This window comes from Ambystoma mexicanum, chromosome 8 (assembly GCF_040938575.1).
Source record: "Ambystoma mexicanum isolate Mex_15411 chromosome 8, UKY_AmexF1_1, whole genome shotgun sequence".
Lineage (NCBI taxonomy): Eukaryota > Metazoa > Chordata > Amphibia > Caudata > Ambystomatidae > Ambystoma > Ambystoma mexicanum.
Window position 1 is genome coordinate 587,083,781 of NC_090929.1, and position 4,936 is coordinate 587,088,716.

The following is a 4,936-nucleotide window of genomic DNA, read 5'->3' on the forward strand; positions in this document are numbered from 1 at the left end:
TGTGGCATTCGGCCATGCAAGTGCATTGGGAGAGGTGCTGGTATTGACTGGGAGAGAGGGCCTAGGATCCTGTGGGATTCATGAGGATCAGGCCACAGTCACAACAGCAGTGGGGTGATTAGCAGAGAAGGGAAAGAGGGAAAAAGGTAGAGAAGAGCAGAGTTTTGAGCAGTTTCTGGAATTTAAGGAGGTCCAGCTCAAGTCTTGCAGGGGCAGGCAGGCTGTTCCAGTGGGAGGCACCAGCTGAGGAGAGAGAGACCTGCTCCCACTTTCTGCTTGCAGAAGCGTTGACAGTAAGAGAGTTGGAATAGGAGGAGCGTAGGGCTCTAGCAGGAGAGTATTTAGGGAGGGAAAGTTGGAGATAGCATGGTCCCAGTCACCAGAAGACCTTGGGGGTGATGCAGAGGGTCTTGAATTTGATCCTTGGAGCCACCTGGTGCGAGTGGAGAGATTTTAAGGCTGGAGGGATACGGTCCCTGGGCTTGAGGCAAAAGATATGTCTTGCAGCCCTATTCTGGATTTGCTGGAGGGGGTGAAGGGAGGAAAGAGGGAGATTGAGAAAGAGGTTGTTCCAGTAGTCCAGCCTGGAGAGGTCCATTAAGGGGGAAGGTGAGAAAATGAGGAATGCCTCTGACGAGGTGGAGTGGGCAGTGGGACTTCTTAGTAAGGTCCATGATGTGAGGGGTGAAGAAGAGAGCAGAGTCGAAAATGACCCTGAGGTTTTTGGCTTCACAAAATGGTGGGGTAGTGGGCCCAAAGAGTGTGGCTAGAGGGTATGAGGAAAGGAGGGCACAGGTGTCCCAAAGAGGAAGATCTCTGGTTTACTGAAATTGAGACAGAGACCATTTGCTGCACCCCATGCCTGAATGGCGGACAGTCGGGGATGAGAGAGGAGGACGAGGGGGAAGTAGAGGGAAGTTTGAAGGAAAGCTTTGTGCCATCGGCATAACACTGTGAGTGAGGAGAGAAGGAGGTGATTAGGCGAGCAAGAGGGATGAGATTGATATTGGAGAGCCATGGCAATAGGATAGAGCCCTGGGGGACGCCAAAGGTAGAGAGTGTGGGGGTGGAGGAGAAAGGGCTCAGTTGCAGCTGGCAAAAGCGGATAGTGAGGAAGGAGATCAGCCAGTCTGGTGCCCGGTCAGTGATGCCAAGGGTGTCAAAGGCAGAGGAGAGATCGAGGAGAATTGGAACAGCAGAAGAGTTGGAGTAGAGATTTGCGAACATGGTTTCACGGGTGTTCAGGAGAGCATTTTCCATGCCTCTGGATGCTGGAATCCAGATTGATGGTCATGAAGGCAGCCAACAAGATTGGTGTGGAGGGTCAGCTGGGGGAGGACCAATTTTTCCAGTAGTTTACACAGGAAGGGGGTAGTAGAGATAGGGTGATAGTTAGCGTCAGGTCTGTTTTCAGAGCTTCAAGCAAATGTGGATAGTTTTCCACGTATAAAGCGTGCAGGGATTTTGTAATATAAACGCCTAATTATTTAATTCTCTCCATCACCCACTGGAACAGGGAACAGCCATGTGCCGTCCCCCTCCTCCCGGGGCCTCCCCCTGTAGTGTGAGGTTCAGCACCTCTGACCTGTGAAGGTTTATGTTTAGCCTGGACACCTCCCCAAAGAACGCAATCTCTGATGCCACCGCCTTGAGGGAAACAGCCGGCTCTGGGAGTACCAGCAGCATGTCGTCGGCAAATACCATTGTCTTGTGGATTGCCCCTGTCAGAGTTGGCAACTTTACCACATTTAAATATGCTATCTGCTGGTCCTCCTGAGGCCAATCTGAGGTGCAGAGTTATGTTATGGGCATTTATGTGAGCGCACGTACACCTGAGGGCATCTTGGCGCTGAGGAGGCAGGGCGTAATGCCATAGCCCAGCTAGAAAAGCAGAGTTTTTAAGCCTCAACGGAAGGCAAGGTGATCAGAGATGTCACGCAAAGGAATAGGGAGGTTATTCCACGATCTTGCAGCAGAGACTGAGAAAGCACGGCCACCATTACGGGCCAGCTTAAACCGAGGCACAGTCACCTGCTGGGTGGTTTGCGAACAAAAAGGTACGAGTGGGTTGTAGGGAGTGAATTTTCTTTGCAGATATTCTGCTCCCATTCCATAAAAGGCCCGGTGTACTATACACATGGACTTGAACAAGATCCACTGGGCAACAGGGAGCCAGTGTAGTTGTCTCAGTAGGGGAGTCATATGGGCTCCAAAAGGCGGGCAGATGATAGAACGGGCAGCAGCAATTTGAAGTAGCTGCAGACGCCCAATAAGGTAGCCAGGTTGGGCCAGATATAGTGAGTTACAGTAGTCCAGGACACTGAGGAACAGAGCTCCCACCACAGGTGCCTGACTAGCAGTGGGAATGAAAGGAAGGACTTTCCGGAGAACCCTAAGTTTAAAATGACCCGATTTACAAACCACTCTGACCTGCTCCTCCATGGTCAGAATGGCAAATTCCTAACTGATAGAACAGGTATAGGGAGAGGGCCCAGTGATGGGGGCCAAAAGTTGGCCATCCAGAACACATGAGGAGTGGTAGTACCCATAACCAGGACTTCAGTTTTAGTGCTGTTTAGCTTGAGCCAGATCAGCGTCATCCATATTCCCAGTTCTTCCTGGCAATTTTTTAGCCTGTTAGCTGTTTCAGGTTTTATTAGGTCCAAACGGACCAGTATCTGGTTATCATCGGAGTAAGAGTAGAAGCGAAACCCATGAGTTCCAATAAGAAACAATAGATATCTTATGTAGATATTGAACAAAATAGGGGAGAGTGCCGAGCCCTGAGAGGCACCACAAGAGAGAGAGACGGGGAGAACAAAAAGGAGGAAGCAAAACTGACTGAGAACGACTAGTGAGAAAAACTATGAACCATTTGAGGACTTGGCCAGAGATTCCAGCTTCAGAGAGCCAGGAGATTAGAAGAAAGTGATCGATGGTGTTGAACGCAGCCGACCGATCTAAAAGCAGGACTTCTCTGGCACCGCCCTGATCGACAAGACGCATTAGGTCATCCATCACTGAGTTAAGAATGGATTCAGTACCTCTACCAGGCCGAAAGCCAGATTGAAATTAATCAGGGAACTGTGTGGATTCCAGAAATGTGGATAGCAGTGGAGATACTAGTGCCTCAAAACCCTTCATCAGAAATGGCAGAAGTGAAAAAGGGCAATATTGGCCATCACTTCAGGATCCAAAGAAGGCGTCTTGAGCAGAGGGATCACTAAAGCATGTTTAAGTGAGTCCGGGATCCCTCCCGTGGTGAAAGAGTTATTAACTGCTGATGTGATATGATTAATCAGATCAGCAGACGTCTCCTGCAGGAAGAGAGAGAGCGAGGAGAGTTCACCATTAAAGCACTCAAAGCACCCAAGTATTCTTTCTTTGTCTCCCACGTCATCCCCTTCTCCGTCCGGAATTCTCAGAATTGTCTGAGTTGTTCCCCTCTGTCTGAGCTGCCTCTCTAGAAGTGGCACCGCTATCAGCAGGTGTGGCTGGCCTCTTATTACTCTGTAACCTTTCAACATGACTCTTGTCAGATTGTTCCCCATTTTTGGCATAATGTTTTAAAGTTGCAATTTCAGGTCCTCTTCCAACCTCCTCATTTGTTTGTCCCTTATGTCCTTGAGAGCGATCAGCTCTGCCCTGATTACTGCCTTAAAGGCATACCATCAGTTCCCCGGGAGGTTTCGGGCTTGGCGTTTTCCCAAAAATAGGTCTGGAATTTTCCCATGTAGAAGCTGAGAAGACAACGTCCTCTAGGATTCATTTCAGCAGAGACCATTGCCAGAGCATCTTCTGGTCTGGAAGCGTGTCCAACGACTTCCAAATGGGGTGTGGTTGGACAGTGCCATTGTACTCACGGAGACATCCCAAATTCGTCCCGCTAGCCGAGCAGACACCCAGATATAATCTATGCGGCATAGAGATCTATAGACATCCGAGTAATACATATATCCTGCCTCAGAGCCCCTACACGTACGCCAGGCATCTACGAGCCCCACATCCGTAAACCTCTCTAAGTTTCTTAGATGGTGTGCCCTGGGCTGTGTGCCCCACCCCATTGCGATCTTCCCCTGGAACCCATGCTACATTCAAATCTCTGGACAATAGGATATGTCCCTCTGCAAATCCTTCCAGCTCAGCCATTGTCATTCAGAGGAACCCATCTTTCCCGGCATTTGGGGCATACACCGCCGCCAGGGTGAATATGTCCATATTAATGTAGAATTTAACCAAAATAAATTGCCCCTGCTTATCCCCTTTACTGACCAGGACCACCAGATTTGGAATGTTCTTGAAGGTTATCAGGACCATGGCTGTTTTACTGCTTGCATTGGCCTGAAAGAGGTGTGGATACATTGGTAGTCTGAGCCTCGATTTGTTGCACCTTCGAATGTGGGTCTCTTGGAGCTTGAGAATGTCTGGTTTCTCACGCCTAAACAAGTGGTCCACCTTTCGCCATTTGACTGGGTAATTCAATCCCCTAACGTTGTAAGTGAGGACTTTGAAACCATCAATCCTCCCTCCCCTCGCCCTCCTCTGTCCTCCCTTTCTGGCCCATCTTCAGTAACTTTGTTAGAGACACTCTGAATCCTGTCAGCCCTGCTTGTGTACCTTGGCTGGCGTGTCGAGGTCAACCACCCCTCCCCACCCGGCCTCCCAGCCTCGTTGCCGAGATCTAACTGCATGTATGCCAGATCCCCCTCCCAGCCCCACTGAGGCCCCATCCCCCCCTGCAATATCCCAGGCCGGTCCATGGATCCTAGAGCCAATTCTGGGGAGCTCTCAGCATGAACCAGTAAACCATCTGATCCAAGGACTGTGGAGAGACATCACTATTTCTCTCCATGTGAATCCAAGAAAGCAACACTCCCCAACTTTCGCTCCCCAACCCACCTGCTAGTACTCCCCCCTGTAATCCCTTTATGAAACC